This window comes from Anas platyrhynchos, chromosome 2 (assembly GCF_047663525.1).
Source record: "Anas platyrhynchos isolate ZD024472 breed Pekin duck chromosome 2, IASCAAS_PekinDuck_T2T, whole genome shotgun sequence".
NCBI classification, from domain to species: domain Eukaryota; kingdom Metazoa; phylum Chordata; class Aves; order Anseriformes; family Anatidae; genus Anas; species Anas platyrhynchos.
The window spans coordinates 92478534-92495707 of NC_092588.1; the positions used below are offsets into that span (position 1 = coordinate 92478534).

Genomic DNA, 17174 nt, shown 5'->3' on the forward strand with positions numbered 1-17174 from the left:
GGAGACCTGGGACAAAAGTAACTAAATGTCTCTGTTTATAAGGAATTACATAGAAAACCTAAGAAATTCCCACAAACTGCAACAAAAGAAAAAGTATCAATTTGTTTTCTTCTTTGGTGTATTAATTGCGGTGATTGCATTTATACTGTATGCATGACATTCCAGTATGTTGTTGTTCTTCTTTGTTATCAGATAAATTGGTTTGTTTTCTCAGCAAAACTTGGCTAGCTAACAGTGACTTGTCATTCATTTGAAAGTCCTTTCTAACATCATGACTGATCTTGTCTGCCTTTGACTAAATTATGTTTTAAAGCATACTTTCACTTGGACTTCTGTAATTTTTCCAGCTGCTGTTTCTCATTTCACCAGCTTGCTGAGCTGATTTCAAATGTTTTTACTGGAAAATAATTCTCTTGAGACATATCACATAACTAAAAAAGCAAAACAAAAGAGAATCTAATTTACCTGAGGGAATAATCCTAGAAAAACACCTACTGCTGAGTATCAAATAATAGTTTAGTAGTACTCCAGAACAACAAATAAATCTATTCTTGAAGTCTTGGGACTTCAATCTGCTGGACATCACAGGGAGATCTGGAAACTGAAGTTTTTGATTCCATCAGTAATTTGTTTGTTTGTTTTTAAACATATAGTTCCTCCATTGCTCAAAACAACATCACTTTCTGTTCCAGCTGCAATAAAAGCAGCTGAGTACTGAACTGAAAAAATGGTTATTGCGCCCCAGCAGTGTGCTGCTATAAACATAGTTTTTACCTCATAGCCCACCTTCATACACACAGTGTTTTACTGTTGGAATCAAACAATTGTTTTGGCCTGTAATCCATTGCTTTCTTTCTTTTATTTTTCCTTCCAGCTCTCAAAGAGGCCAGCAGTAACATCTATTAAAGTTACGATACACTGCAATGACTTTTCTGATGCTGGAGCCCTGTAGCACATTGGCTATGCAGTAGGAAGGAGATAGGCTTTTCTGTCTACATGATCTATAACACTGTGCTTCTAATTCAAGATGAGTGAACTATTTTTAGAGGTTACCAAATGACTCAGAATAAAGAAGCAATTGTATAACAGATGTGAAACTGAACATTCAGATTATCTGGCTGCTAAAAACCTGGAAGAAATCAACTGGAAGAATTTCAGTTCAGCTGGAGAGAGCAAGCTTCTTTAACAGCAAGTTAATTTACAGCATGTTCCTAAATGTAGAACCTTTGCTATCATGAGCTATGGATGTTTTAAAGACAAACAAACAACCCTTTCCCCTCTTCTGATGGCAAATAGGAATTTTACTGTGAGAGATTTATGCCAGTGTTTGATGTTGACTGCATTGCACCTCGAGTTCTAAATCCCATTAGAAACTGCTTATCTTATTGAGGAGTTGAATAATATGCTTGAATAGTCCACAGTCAAACCAAGATGAGTTGTGCTTTCACATAGTAGGAAAAATGATAAATAAGATGATGTCTGAGTACGTGCTGAATGTCAGGATCATGGGCTTGAGATTTATGCTTTAATATAATATTTCTCAACCCTTATTGATTGCTGCTACTTAAAATTTGCAGGTTCTTCTCATAATGTTTTGGGAATATTGGAAATTTCACTACAAACTCAACACCTGGAAAGTTTTGCATTTGAGTTAAGAAAAAAATAATATAAAATGACTATAGTGTTTACTCTTCAAAATGGAGACGACTTAATAACCTTAATATTTCAGCAGTTTTCTACAGCAGTTTATTAGGTGCACTGCATGAGGCTAAGATAGAAGTTTTTCATTACATACCATGAAATGAGCAATTTTTAAACCTTAACCATTGTTGTATAACACTCTTGTAAGGATGGCCAGTAAAAATTAAGGCTCAGCTGAAATCAGTGGCATAAATTCACCAGTGCTCTGATTTTACCCCCAGCTGCTAAAATTCTGCCTTCTTCTACAAGTTGCTGGCTTTGGAGCAAATACTGGTGATGAAGTGACTTCTACTTTATTGTAAGATAAGGCAAGTTGATGAGAACATGCTAGGATGGAACAACAGGATGGAGTCAGGATGGTAACCTTTGCGTACCCAGCTTTGGGGAAAAAACAAACAAACAAAAACAACATACAAAATGAACAAGAAAAACTGGCAGATGGAAGGAGGCAATACCCTATTTTGGCTGAGATAAGGGCTGACAGCAAATTCTCACTGGTTCAGTAGACAGGTGGAAATTTTCCTGCTGTGTTGGATTTTTCAGTTTAATATGGTGGAGCTCCTTACTGCTCCTGTACTGGGGGCTAGGTAGTAGAGAAGCTAAAGCCTGCAGGGCTGTGGGGAAGCAGCAGACCTGTGGCAGTTACTAGCACTACATGTAGTTTTGGTATATGTTCCGTCTATTTGTGATACCCAAATACAGAGAAAACTCTGCTAGTCAAAGGGAAACATATCCAGTTTCAGGTTGTTTTTTTTTTTTTTTTTTTTCTAGTTGCATTTCCAACTCCAATGAATGAAAACTCATCTGGAGAAATACTAATTGGGTCTGACACCACAAACACAGCAGTAATGGAAGCAGATTTCTCAGCTGGGCAATCTGATGATCTAACAAGCTGTCTCAATAAGATTAGCAAGTTGAAGGTCTTGTGACATTATTCATTAGTTTTTTAACACACTAATCTTTACAGTACACTTCCCAATTTGATGTTATACCTCCTTCTCTAGCTATATGCTCTGTTATTTTATACACAAGATAATGCTGCTTGTTAATTCATTGATACTCAGCAGTAAAAAAAAATGACACTCCCTAGCACTTCACCCCTCTCACAACAGCTCTGAGGATGTTTGGTTCACATTGATGTCATTTTGTCTTCAGTGGCAAGGGGATGAGTCGATCAAGGGGGCAAGTAGTTATAAATTGATACCTGGGAAATTTGTCAATGCCAGAATTAGTTTTGTGCAAGACAACTTGTAGAATATAATTTTGTCTTCAGGAATGGTCAAAGTGCAGGAATGTAACAGTTGATTACCAGAGGAAGTATCAGCAGTCTCTGATTAGCAAGTTCTTTGTTCATGACAGTGCAGGAATTTGAAAAAGGCAAGAGTAAGAATGTCCATACAATATGAATGAGTATGTGTAGTAGGTTTATGTGGCAAAGTTTTGGTAGCAGGGGGCCATAGGGGTGGCTTCTCCAAGAAGAATCCTGAAGCTTCCCCATATTAGATAAGGGCCACGTTGCTGACCAGAGCCGAGCCAATAAGCAATGTTTGCACCTCTGTGAGAGCATATTTAAGAGAGGGGAAAAACAAAACAAACAAAAAAACACATACAAACAAACAAACAAATACAGCAATGCAACCACACAACAACTGGGAGAGAGAGAGGATGAGAAACAGCTCTGCAGGCACTAAGGTCAGTGATGAAGGAGGGGGAGAGGTGCTCCTGGCACTGGAGCAGAAGTCCCCTGTGGCCTGTGGTGAGGACCATGGTGAAGCAGGCTGTCCCCCTGCAGCCCGTGGAGTACCACGGTAGAGCAGGGTTCCACGCTGCAGCCTGTGGAGGAGACCACAGTGGAGCAGGTGGACCTGCACTGAAGGAGGCTGTGGCCTGTGGAGGACCCCTGCTGGAGCAGATTCTGAGCCAGATCTGTAGCCCGCGGAGAGGAGACTGCTGCCCATGGGGGACTCATGCTGGAGCAGTTTGCTCATGAGGGATGGACCCCATGGTATGGACCCATACTTGGAGCAGTTCTTGAAGAGCTGCTGCCTATGGGAAGCCCATGCAGGATCAGTTTGGGAAGGACTGTGTCCTGTAGGAGGGACCCCATAGCACAGGGGAAAACAGTGACCGAGAAGGAGTGGTAGAGATGAAGCACTGTAGACTGACCACAACCTCTGTTCCCCTGTTCCCCTGTGCCACTTGGGTGGAGGAGGTAGAAGAAGGCAGGATGGGGGGAAGGCATTTTTGGTTTCTTTCCTTAGTTCCTCACTTCTCTAGCTTGTTAGTAATGGTCAATAAATCATACTATCTCCCTACTCTGAGTCTGTTTTGCACATCATTATAATTGTTGAGCCATCTCCCTGTTCTTATCTCAGCCCTTGAGCCCTTTTCAAGGTATTTTCTCCCCCTTTCCCTTTGAGGAGGGGGAGTGAGAGAGCAGCCATAGTGGAACTCGGCTGTGCACCTGAATAAAACCACCACAGTGTGGCAAGAAAACAATAACAGTACTCATGTATCTGTCTGTCAATAATGCTGGCCATATTTAGACATCATTAGGATTACAGCAAAGCATTGTCTGTACACTGTCAGATTTTAAAATCATCTACAGGTCTCTTTGCGATCACTGGTAGTACTTTTTGTAATAATTCCTTATCATTGTCAAAACAAATGTTAGCATTCAAAATCTGTATGTCGTTTTCAGGTCAGCCTAAGAGAAAACTAGGTTGTTATCATAGAATAACTGCATTTAACCAAAATAACAAATATTGGCTTCAGTTACAGGGACAGAGGATTTGCAGAGGAAATATGCTGTGTTACTCCTTTTGTCAACAAAAAATTGTAATATGGAATCAAAAAATGTTTAGTATGCATAAACAAAAATCCACAAACAAAATATATCTAACAGTATTTGTTTGTCTTGGCAGTTTCACACATTTCTTTATAATGAATCATAGTATGAATGTAAATATCAATTGCCATCTCTCAAGAATTAGGAAGGTTCATCCACTTTTTTTTTGTTTATTTGTTATTCATTGTGCAGATGAACATTTTGAGTATCATAAGGAAAAGCTGCTCACAAATGGAGCATTTTTCAGTTCAGAAATATGATGGCCTATATCATTTTATTTAGCCTATACCTATAAATAGAAATCAGCTGCCTGAAATGAATTTACTATGCTAAACTAAACTGTTTTATTTTGCTACCCTGCTAATCCTGGTAAGGCTAAAAAATAGTTAATAGGCAATCTGTAAGATCTGATAGGATGACATTTGGAAATCCTGCAGTCATATTAGTCATTAGCCATGGCAATATTCTGTCATAAGGCAATGAGTCAGGCAATTGATGAGAGAACCTCATCATGATATATCCTCCGGCATGAATATGGAGAAAGGAAGGAAAAGGAATCACAGAATCACAGAATTGTCTAGGTTGGAAGAGACCTCCAAGATCACCTAGTCCAGCCTCTGACCTAACACTAAGCAGTCCTCCACTAAACCATAAGAGAGAAAAGAGTGCATAAGGAGAAAGAGTGCATGGGACATAGGACAGGAACATGGAGGAATGGAAGGGTAAACATAATCTGAAAGACCTGCTTTTAAAAATTTATTTTCTTCTTTTTTTTTTTTTTTTTTTTTTGTAAGATATAAAGTGTAATGGGAGTGATGATGGAGAAGAAACAGACAGTATAAAACATGAATCTTGAGGACCTACAATGTATGCTGCCCTCATCCATCATGAGTGAAGTCCAACATCACTAGAAAATCTAACTTTTCTTGCTTTTTAAGCAGGTCATCTTCTAAGTGTAATTGTGGCAGCTGTTGGCTGCCTTCCTTACAGGTGTTATATAAAAGTCACAGAGAAGACTTGCATTGAAACACTGTTTAATTCTGCTCATTTTCTCAAATGGCTATGTGGATATATATGGTTTTTAACAGCTATTGTCATGTTTGCAGAGGAGCATCACCAAAAGGACTGGGAGGGCACAGAAGGCCTACAGGGGACACTGGAGAAATGCTCGTCTTTGAAAACTATTGTTGGGCACATCAGTTAAAAGGAAAGAGCTCAGTTATTTAGGGGTTTGTGATGCTTTTACTGGTGGGCATGTTATGACTTCCCTGCTGATGTTTTGGAAATGAACACACTGATTTTGGCTGTGATGCTCAGGTATGCAAAGCTGGGTTCCTGCCCCATCCCTGGAGTCAATCTTAAAAGCTGCCAGCTCCTGGTAAGAGAAAGGCAGGACATGGAAAATGTAAGTATTGTACTAGTAGTAAGAATGGTACACACAAGAAGAAATTACTTGTACAGCTAAGATTTTAGTGCAGCACCTTTGTTTGTTTGTTTGTTTGTTTGTTTTCAAAATTCATCTCTTTAATGAGCACTTTTCTCTATAGCAGGGATAGTGGCTTAAGCACCTTATTTGCAGTATTTCCAAGTGTCCTTGTCTATCTTGATTGGTCCTGAATCAAATTCAGCAAGGTCCTCAAGTGATGCGCAGTTCTATCAAAAATTGGTGAGCTTTGTAATTTTACTCCTGCGGATTTAGTACCACTTGTCCAATTTACTTGTATTAGAAACAGTCAGGGGCACTACTGCCTTTATTGCAAGGAAGCTATTAGTAAGATGCTTTCCTTGAAGCTACTTTCTTTAATGGGATTCACTGGCTTTCTTAGCCTGCAAGGCTCATGTCTTTTCTTAGACATTTCAGGAAAGAGATTCCCAGTTTGGTTTATGTGTCTAGGAAAGCGATTACAGTTATAATGCAGGGAAAATCTGATCTGGTTTATTTTGGCTTATTTTCTGAAGTATTCTGATTTGTGTAGAAGTGCTCCGCCTGTGATAAACACTATAAGTAGTTTATAAATCAAAATGAATAATTTATTGTTTGTGCTTTTAAAAACTGTGTTAATCAATACCAACATTTCAGAAGAATACATACAGATGATATTATTGGCAAACAAGATTGCTGCTGAGATCAATGTAAAAATCTCATCATCTTCAATGAGACTGTTTTCAGAGTAGGATGTAGCATGTCACATTTTTGCAGACTGACATTATGTAAACTCACATTGATGGATAGTCTTTTACCTGGAATTACAATAGCTATAGGAAAGATCAGAAGAAACAGTTGTGAAAGATAAACAGTGGCAGATCAGAAGAAACAGGTGTGAAAGATAAACAGTGGCATCAGGTGATGGATTGAATAGCTCAAAATCAGACATTAAATAAAAAGTAGAAACAGGACCAGAGCCTTGATGCTTGAAGTCAAGACCTGACTCCTGCTTAATGATATTGCTTCACATGCAGCTTTCTCAGGTGATGCATAGCTCATCTTTCTCGGGCTGTGGAGATCTCGTAGTGTGTAACACCAAAATCAATTGTAAGAGCAAGCTTCAGCAGATTACTCCCCACTGCCACTAATTGCTTGCATAATGGTATCTTACCTTTCTCTCTGCTCTATCCTCATTGCCCTGTAATACAGTCACAGATACGAACCAAGGCTGGTGTTCACCATGCCTATCTTACTTTCAAATAGTTTAATATATTTCTTCTTCTTCACAAGGAATCTCAGAGGACTTGTGCTGAGTTTATTTTCAGGAGAATGTTGTGATATAAACACAATTATCTTAAACAACTAGAATTTTCAATCACAAATATTACAATAAACAAAATTATTATTGAAAGCTACATAGCATTAGGATAATGTCATGTAGGATTCTTTTTTATTTTTTTTTTTTAAGTTGTCATTTTATATGGACATTTCACAAGGTTTCTCTGCATTAGGAATAAGCCATAGAATTATGAATTAGAATAACCTCAAACCCTTGTACCACTTGCTAATCTGTGACTAATTTCCCCTATTCTGACATTATTATCAGCCTTCTCTAGTCGTTTTGATATCTTTGTATAAAGATCAGCTCAACTGTTTTAGTACATTTGTATCTTGCTCTATGATGTCTCATTTCTTCTGTGTAAGTGCCGTTACTAATAGTCAAGTACATGAAGAAGTCCAAGGACTCTATAGTTTTCTTTAGACTACAATTATTCCTAGATAATATCAGAAAATGCATGGGCTTTCCAGATTAATGTGTCTAAGCATAAAAATGATTTTACATGAAGACAATCAAAATTAACGGCAATTGATCTTCCTGTTTCTAGGTATTTCCATGCATGATTTCAGTGATATGCTGCTCATACCTGGCTAGACAGATTCAGTTGTGACAGTATGTGCTTCAGTCCCTTTTGGAACAATATCCCTATTTGGATTATGTGTATATTTGCATAGATATTGGCTTCCTGCTTTACTAACACGGAGAGGCATAAAAGGCAACTCCCCTTGGGTTGGCAAGAATTAACTTTTTTATGTGGTTCCCCATAATCTTAACATCAAAGTTACTAGCTGGCAAATGGAGTAAGAGAAGCCACACTTTACTTAACCCATTCTTTTCCCCATGGCTGTCAATAAATTTAAATTTGGCTTCAAGAATCCAATTGCTGTTGGCAGTGCAGGCACTGAGACGTGCAGATCTTCTGCAGCCTCTGGTACAAGCTTCAGTCTAAATACTGAGTTCTGAATTTCATTGCTAGCCTGCTCAGTGCACTCACGGTGTCTTCTGTAGGCTCTGGCTTATTGTATTACTTTTGTCAGTCCAAAGTGCAGTAATTTATATTTGTCACAACTGCCCTTCATCTGGTGTGGAGCAACCTTGTTGTTTTTTGTTGTTGTTGTTGTTTGTTTGTTTGTTTGTCTTTTTTTTTTTTTTTTTTTTTATCAGTGAAGGAGTCCAGTATTTTAGTATTTTGAATAATTAAAAACACGTAAGTAGTTGATCTTGGTGATACAGCATATAACACTGAGATGTCTTATATAAAAGCCATATGTTTTTACTTCTACCATCTTATTTGCTTGAAGTAGATTAAAAAACTGTTTTCATGAAAAATTAAAGGTGATAATAATAGGTATTATTATCCTGTTTACTACACGTCGTTAATATAGAGAGATTTAGATTTCTCCTGAGGAATGGTTTGATGTGTATTTGTTTTCAATTAAATTTGCATATGCTACTTTAAAGAGAAAGCAACTCTATTTATCTCTCTATTTTCTTTCACTGAGTAGAGAATAAAAGTTCCCTACTTCTCCCACTTTACTACATCACTGCAGGAGAGGCCTGTATTGTACATCATAAAAAGATCGGGAAGCCGGGTAATTAATCATGAGCTTTTATGTAATAGAAAGTTTAAAATTCATTAGCTTTATATCAGGGTGAGTGTTATGAGGGAGAACATGTTGTGAATGTGAGGGAGAGCCTTATAATTAAGGAAGTGTGTAAATAATAATGAAAGTCATTAGTGCCATTCAGTTTGTAAGAATGTCATAATGTAATTGGAGCATTAAAGTGAAATTTGTGATGACAAACATTAACGATACAAAAGAGAGAAAATGTGGTTATCTTTAGTTTGACAGATAATGTCAGCTTTCTTGCAAGGCCCAGATGGTACACAGGAAAATGTTATGAACAGCTTTATTTTAATATTTTTTTATGATGTGATATTTGAGAATACAATGTCACAAACACATGAGGAGGTTTGTATTTGTGAACCAGTAGTGCCTTGCAGAGTACAGAGCCCAACGCTGAGTGACTGAAGCAATAAACAGGGAGTTCTGTCATTGATGCAATATTATTGTTGCAATAAATGTAAGGTGCGATGTAGTGTGGTATTATGACACTGTTAAGTTTTCTGTCCATCTCCCTCTCTCCCTCTGTATGTGCACTTTGAATCTTTCTTTCCTTTTGGTTAAGAAAAAAAAAAAAAAAAAAAAAAAAGAGGGGAGGGAGAAAAGAAATAAAGAAAGAAAATGATTTAACATTACAAGGGAAATTATATGATGCTAAAATTTTACCATGTTCTGCTCTTTCAATGAAGGGACTTTATACAGTATTGCACATTGCAAAAGCTATAATTACAGGGTATAAAAAAATGTAGATTCCAAACAATGGAAAATTTAAATATGTCTACTGGATAAGGCAAGGCGAAACAAAGAGAAGGCAGCTGGAGAAAATCTGGGGGAACTGTATTAATTTAAGGGCAATGACTGAGAAATAACTATGCCTAAGACTCCAGTCCAAGACCTCAGAGTAGTGGAAGCTTAAGTGTCTGTCTTAGCATTCAGTCTGTGACCTGCATCATGATGGGATTTCATAATGCCCCTGCTCACTTTGTACTGAATGGACCTAATTTTTGTATCAGCAGCCATCCATTCCTTACTGTCTCTTTTCTGCAGCAGACTTTCTGATGTAAAAGTTGATTCCAAAGTGTTCAAGAGAAACACTGCAAATTGCTAAATTGATGATAATCAAACTCATTCTATAAGATTCTTTGGAAATGAGCAGTGGTCCCGGTTAAGCAAAGCAGGAGAGGTGAGGGTGTGCTGGAAAGCAATATACTCTGCTCCCAGGGACAGGACTCATGCTAAGGCAGCAACGGCAGTCAGACAGAGGAATAAAGAGCCCACTGGGGAATGTAGCAATTCCCAAACCTTATCAAACGGATTCAAAAAATCCTCAGTACAGTTTTAACCCAAAGCTCCTTGAAAAGCCTCTGAGAGTCCCCAGTTGCGTGACAAAGGCACCATTTTTGCTGGTTTTATCACCACTGACAGAACTCGAGAGGGTGATAAAATGACACAGAGCAGGAATTCTTCTGTTTACTGTAGGGCTGCTGCTTCTGTTGGAGATTTTAGATATGACAATCTGAAGTAGAGTCATGCCGACTATGAATATTATAGTTTCATCTGAGCCTTTCTTGGTAATTTTTATCAAGTATAAACAAAACTTACATGAGGTATAAAAAAAAAAAAAAAAAGAAAAAGAAAAAAGAAACTGTCTTACATTGTTTCCAATACTTTGTGAAGTGCTAATTTTGGAATGAATGATTTAGAACAGAGTGGGCTTTTTACTTGTTTGCTTGTTGTTTTCTAAATGTCAGGTCGTTTCTGTTCTTTGGCATGCACTCTTAACTTCCTCTGTTGTGGAGAGTCTCTTCGTCTCCTCTTGTGCAGAGTTCATGACCAAAATTTGAACTCCCCTGCCTGTTGTTTGCTGCTCCTCTAACAGAGCAGGTTAATAAAGCTGTGATAGGGAGGGGTAAGTGTAGACAGTCATAATTTTGCAGAACTAGCCATTTTCCCCCTTATGCTATGTGCAATTCCAACCTTTATATTAATTTGTGTACAGATTCTGAGAAATAGTTTGTGATCTAGCAGGTTCATCCCTGTTTAGGTAAGATGTATTACTCATAGACTTCTCTTTTAATTATTACTGGTACAATAATGTTTAAGATGTGACTACCCACAATACCAGTGGCTGTGATAGGAGAAGTTAAACATTATTCTTAGAATAAAACATTGTAAAGGAAATCCCCCAAATGGTATTTAGTTGAAGAATATCAACGTGCCAGTTTGGTATTAAGTCATGTGTGAAAATCTCTGCAAGATAGGCCTGGGCCTAGTGTCAGTGGGAGCCTTTTCTTAAGTTGTTGCATTTCGGAGAAGCCTAGATGTTTCTAGAAGCAGAAGTTAAGAGGACAACATGTTCAGGGGGATTTCAAATGGAGAAATTGGTAGTTGTTGAGTACTCTGGGATCCAGGGGCCAATCAGCACAGCAATTCATCTTTTCTTCACCTCCAGATAATTTGCTAGCTTTAGTCTCCAAGTTTTCCTGTTGTATCTGATCTACGCTATCTACTACTGCTTATATAACAGACAGTACATTGGGTTGCATTTGTGTGCCCTGACCAAAACACAGAACAGAGAACTGGTAAATGTTACCAAAACCCACACTCCTCACAGCATGAAATAAATAGCTGAACAGAAATACCTCACAGTCTGTATGATTGTTCTTTGTCTACTTAGGGCTGTTAATCACAGAATCACAGAATCACAGAATCTCTAGGTTGGAAGAGACCTCAAGATCATCGAGTCCAACCTCTGACCTAACACTAACAGTCCCCACTAAACCATATCCCTAAGTTCTACATCTAAACGTCTTTTGAAGACTTCCAGGGATGGTGACTCAACCACCTCCCTGGGCAGCCTGTTCCAATGTCTAACAACCCTTTCAGTAAAGAAATTCTTCCTAACATCTAACCTAAAACTCCCCTGGCGCAACTTTAGCCCATTCCCCCTCGTCCTGTCACCAGGCACAAGGGAGAACAGGCCAACCCCCATCTCGCTACAGCCTCCTTTAATATACTTATACAGAGTGATAAGGTCACCCCTGAGCCTCCTCTTCTCCAGGCTGAACAAGCCCAGCTCCTTCAGCCGCTCCTCATAGGACTTGCTCTCCAGGCCCCTCACCAGCTTCGTCGCCCTTCTCTGGACCCGCTCAAGCACCTCGATGTCCTTCTTGTAGCGAGGGGCCCAGAACTGAACACAGTACTCGAGGTGCGGCCTCACCAGAGCCGAGTACAGGGGGACGATCACCTCCCTAGCCCTGCTGGTCACAGTGTTTCTGATACAAGCCAGGATGCCGTTGGCCTTCTTGGCCACCTGAGCACACTGCTGGCTCATATTCAGCCGACTGTCCACCATCACTCCCAGGTCCTTCTCTGCCTGGCAGCTCTCCAGCCATTCCTCTCCCAGCCTGTAGCTCTTCTTGGGGTTATTGCGCCCCAGGTGCAGGACCCGGCACTTGGCCTTGTTAAACTTCATACAGTTGACCTCAGCCCATCGGTGCAGCCTATCCAGATCCTCCTGCAGAGCCTTCCTACCCTCAAGCAGATCGACACACTCACCTAGCTTATCTCACCTAGTTTATCTCTAAAACATACTGATGTTGCTTTTGAGTGTTAAACCAGACCTACAATCCCATAACCATGGTTTACTGCTATACTTAATATTGCTGTGGCAGGATTTCTAGAGGGTAAATGGGTATTCTTTTCGAAATTGCTTTTTTCCTCCTCTTTATTGTTTCTGTATCCACTTTCTCACCCAGGAAGCCCCCTAGTCCCTCAGCTTCTGCCAGGATAGTTTAAGGACAGATGATGTAGGTTTAATGATGATTCAGCAGAGAGAGAGATAGACCATGTAGATAGACCATGTACTTTTGAAAGTTTGTATTGTCCATGTGTTATTATAGTAGCTGAAAATCATTCAGGGAAAAAATAAATAAATAAAAGTGTCTGCTTTCTAGGTGTGCTGGAAGGAAAGCTTTCCTTTTACACTTAGCTTTAGACAAAGGGCTGTAATAACAACTTTTCTTAGTGAAATCTTGAAGGGAAACTGCTTTGTGCTAGAGAAGTTGCAATACTTATGGCTCTTATGCTGAGGACTGTAAGTACTCCCCTGAAGATGCTGTATTTGTCATGTCTCCTTTGATCCATTCATATTTGTGATCCAAACTATTCCTGGGCTCTTAGGTGACCCTGAGCCATTATTAAAGCTCATAAATTGTGTCGAAAGACTTAGGAATTTCCTCAGCTTGATTTCTCCCCTACAATACTCTAATGTACGTGGGTAGTGTGCATTCCCTGCAGTGAGTCACAGATCTCAAGATAACCAGCTCACTGCATTCCCTGCCTGGGTCTCTCCTCCTCCTCTTCTTTTTCTCACCATTATCTCTCTGGCCCATCCTAACACCAAAGCATTCATTGGCTGACTCTCTCCTCTTACTTGTTTTGCTCACTCACCACTGCACATCTCATCTCATCGCTCTAACATCCATGTTGCATGTACATATGATAAAACAAACCCCCAAAAATACTGTGATGCTGAGTCATCAGAGACAGGCTTATGCTCAGAGCAACTGAGAACTACCCACCGCCTGAATTGTTTAACCTGTCAAAGCTCTTTGAATGTATGTAGGATACCAGGCTGAGCCCTTTCACTTAAAGTGTGGCCTTTGACTTACTGTTGAATATCCTTTGTAAGATGCCAGCCCCCCTTTAATCCATAAAATCCATTTAATCCACTGTCCCTCCAACACTGTGACTTGAAAGTCCTCAGTCCTTCTGCCTATAAGCATAAATTAAGCAAGAAGCTTATACAGGAGAGACCATTTGCACCAATGCTAGCTCTCAAGGCTAGAGTTCAAATTCCTGCTCATTTTCTTTTGTGAGTCACAGCTGAACAGGGACTGCAGTTTCTGGTCTTAGGAGGGATCAGAAGACCAGAGTTTGTTTGTTTATTTATTTATTTATTTTGGTGGGATGAGGAACTCCACATTGGAATATCATTTTCAAGATACATAGATACGGTACATCAAACACTTTGCAATTTCTAAAAGAAACTAGGAGAGGATTTGAAATGTCAAACACAAAGAAATGGTGTGTTCCTTTTAGTGGGAGAAAAAATATCTTCCTCAGCCCCTGTAGCAACAGATTATATTTTTAAAGGGTTGTTCATTGATCTTCCTCCAAAGAGAGAGTCTTAGATTTAGGTACCTGTTCTTAATCCTAATGAAGTCCACTGCAAAATTCTCAGTGACTTCAGTGAGCATAATGCTTCCTTCTTCTTCCTTCTTCCTTCTTCTTCCTTCTTCTTCAATCTGGACTGTTATACAAGCTGTACACAAATCACTTGGTTAATTTTCCTTTACTTGTGATGTTGTAGCCGAAATAAATATTTCAGCTCTTCCTGAAAAGTGTCTGAGACTAGAGCAGTTTAGCTATATTTACATAGTGTAAAGAGCCATTTTAAATATAAGTGCAGTATTTTTAAGTCCATCTGCAAATTATGCATGATTAATTTTTTTGTAACACGTAGTACAAAAATGGGAAAAAAATACACTTTAAAATAAACTACTAACACTGATTTCTTTTGCAGAGGATAATGATAAAATACATCAACAGGTTATTATACTGCAATGCCTTAATCTGAATCATTCCGTAACTCCAAAACAGACTGTATACTAGCTTTGTTTCACTGAAAAATGACTAGAGGCAGAAGAAATGTGCAACCAGTCATGCAAGCTTTTATTAAGAAAAACTGCATGCCTTCTATTACAGGAATCTCCTGTGGCTGTAGAACTGCACGAATCTCTGTACGTTTGTCCAATATCATATCCGTCCAATCTGATTCTGTTTCCATAAGCCCACTAATGTTTTCTTGATTTCTTAGTGAAATTGAGTGAGCATAGGTGCAAATCATGCCCACAGTGAAAAAGTAATACAATCTGACATCATGCTTCAAAAACACTTCAAGTTGATGCTGCCTGTTGGAATTTTGTGCATGTACGGTGCATGTATGCCTCACTGCTGTCATATGGGGGTCCTGTTGCACAAAGGCACTTGACAAGACCAGAGTTTTTGAAAGCATGTGCTGCAAGTTAAGTGTCTCTCTCTGTTTTTTTTTTTTTTTTTTTTTTTTTTTTTTTTTTTTTTCCCAAGTCTGGCTACACAACAGACAGGAGAAGTTATCAGGGACCTTAAGAGTTTATCAAATTCTGCCCTGCTTAAACACACAGCTCCTGCTGACTTCCATGAAGCTTAAATGAACAATTATCCCTGTGTATGCCTACAGATCAGTACAGACAACAGCAAACCATTGCCATGGTTTCCCACCTCTCGGATGCTGTGATTGTGACTGTGCAGTGATTGTGATTTTATGTCTGTTTTATTTTTTCTGCAAAGAAAAGTCCAGAAAAAGCAAGGTGCATACTCCATTAGATTCATATCTAACTCTTGGATGGTCTGACATGATTTCTCCACAAAAGGAGGTAATGTCACCTCCTTGCCCGTGCTGTTTTTGATGCTGTTCACCATTCTGAGCTGAAACAGTAGCTAGGATGATGATTTTTATTTATTTTGCGTATTTTCTTTGTTGTTACTGTAGCTGGCAACTTTCAGCATTTGGTAACTTGCCCCAAACACATTCTGTCACACAGGAGAGTGGACTGAACTGTGAGGACTACAGCTTGGATGAATTTTTATCTACTTCCAGATCTGATGTACAGCTTCAGCACTTCCCACTCTGAGGACACCCCAGTATCCAAACTGTGAGAAAGAAGCTGTTGACACGTGGCTGTTTTACACGTTCATTGTATCTAGTGACTGGGGCAAGGTTTTGAAGGAGCCCCCTCACACCTACTCACCTACTTTACAAGCAGGTGAGTTATGAGCCATCTAGTGAAGTCACTGAGTGAGTACCCCTTTCATGTCTTGATGCAGCCTGAGGTCCCTCCCTCCCCTTAGCTGGGTAGCCTGCTTAGGGGGTAAGGGATGATGCGCAGAAGCCAGGCAAAGTCTTCTGCATTTCAATGCATGCTCAAAGCAGTTTTGATATCCATAAACCTTGGTCTGCAATGGAGATGGCTGGAAAACAAAACAAAACAAAAAAATAATAAATAAAAAGAAAATAAAAAAGAAAGAACAAAAAACAAGAACAAAAAAACACAACCCACGTCAAAAGCAAAGAATGGACTCTACCCCAGTCACCAGCTATTGCACACTTCAGTGTAGTGCCATATATAGCCTTTCTGCCACTCTTCTTACTTTCAGGAGCAACTTGTAGTGGATACCGTGGGGATATGTTAAATAACAAAATCAAAAGTAGATGGAGCCACACTCAACTATCATAGGAGGAAGCCACACCAGGAGGTGCATTAGCAGCACAGATTTTGGTGTGCATGGCTGAATGCGTCTGATCACTTGAGGCGTGCACCAGGACTCTGCTAATGCTCACCCTGGTGTGGTTCATTGCTTGCTGTATTCTTCAAGTCTGACTCCATTCAGCGGTCCCCAGTAAAAGCAGGTGTTCGCTGCTAAGGGGAAAAGAGGGATTCCAGGGGTGCCAGGATAATGCCTAATAAAGTAATCATTTCCCTCCCTCCATCCTCTGTATATTTGTCTGCATTCAACTGGTACATGAGTTCTTCTACAGTCGCTAATTGTGGAAAACTCTATTTTGAAACAAGGACTTTTTGAAGGTACATAATGAAAAGAGTGCATTTTTCACTGTATATTTTAAATAAGAATTGTCTGTCTGTGGGAGTTGGGCTCTTTGTATCACTGTAGACAGAAACAATCACTACGTTTCGTAGTATCTTGCTGCTTTATATTTATTGACTGTTTATTTTTCATCTGTAGGATTACTAATTGCAGCTAGTACCAGACACTTCTGTCTCCTTTCAGGTTATTGTAGTAGAGGGCTTTGTACCAGATGCATGGCTATTCACAGAGCATGTGTTTCCAGCAGCTGAATTGCTGGATCTGCTCTAAATGATCTATGGCAATTACATTTGGCGTTGTACAGCTATAATTTTACTGCATATTAATAGCCACCTAGCAAAAAGGTAAATGCCCTTTTCTCTGCTGGAAGTAGGATGAATGCCTGGATGTATTCAATTGGGTAAAACGAGGCTTTCCCCCCCCCCCCCCCCCCCCCCCCAAGAGATAGCAGAGGTTTTATGTGTTGGAAATGTGTGTGCTGGTGAAATGTCTTTTTCCCTCTGCCTCGATGGTGTGCAGCGAGGC

The 17174-nt window shown here is 39.4% G+C and overlaps 1 protein-coding gene across 36 annotated transcripts in view; it reads left to right on the forward strand.

Moving 5' to 3' along the window:
* ARPP21 (cAMP regulated phosphoprotein 21) overlaps positions 1-17174 on the forward strand; it is a 203904-nt gene that overhangs the window by 42410 nt on the left and 144320 nt on the right. For 28 of the 36 annotated variants that reach the window (XM_072033133.1, XM_072033134.1, XM_072033124.1 and 25 more), the window contains exon 2: positions 15587-15808. The exons of 7 other annotated variants lie outside the window; for them this stretch is intronic. The gene's annotated coding sequence lies outside the window, so the exon portion shown is untranslated. The remainder of the gene's footprint in view (positions 1-15586; positions 15809-17174) is intronic. One more of the 36 variants, XM_072033113.1, reaches the window with a different exon arrangement.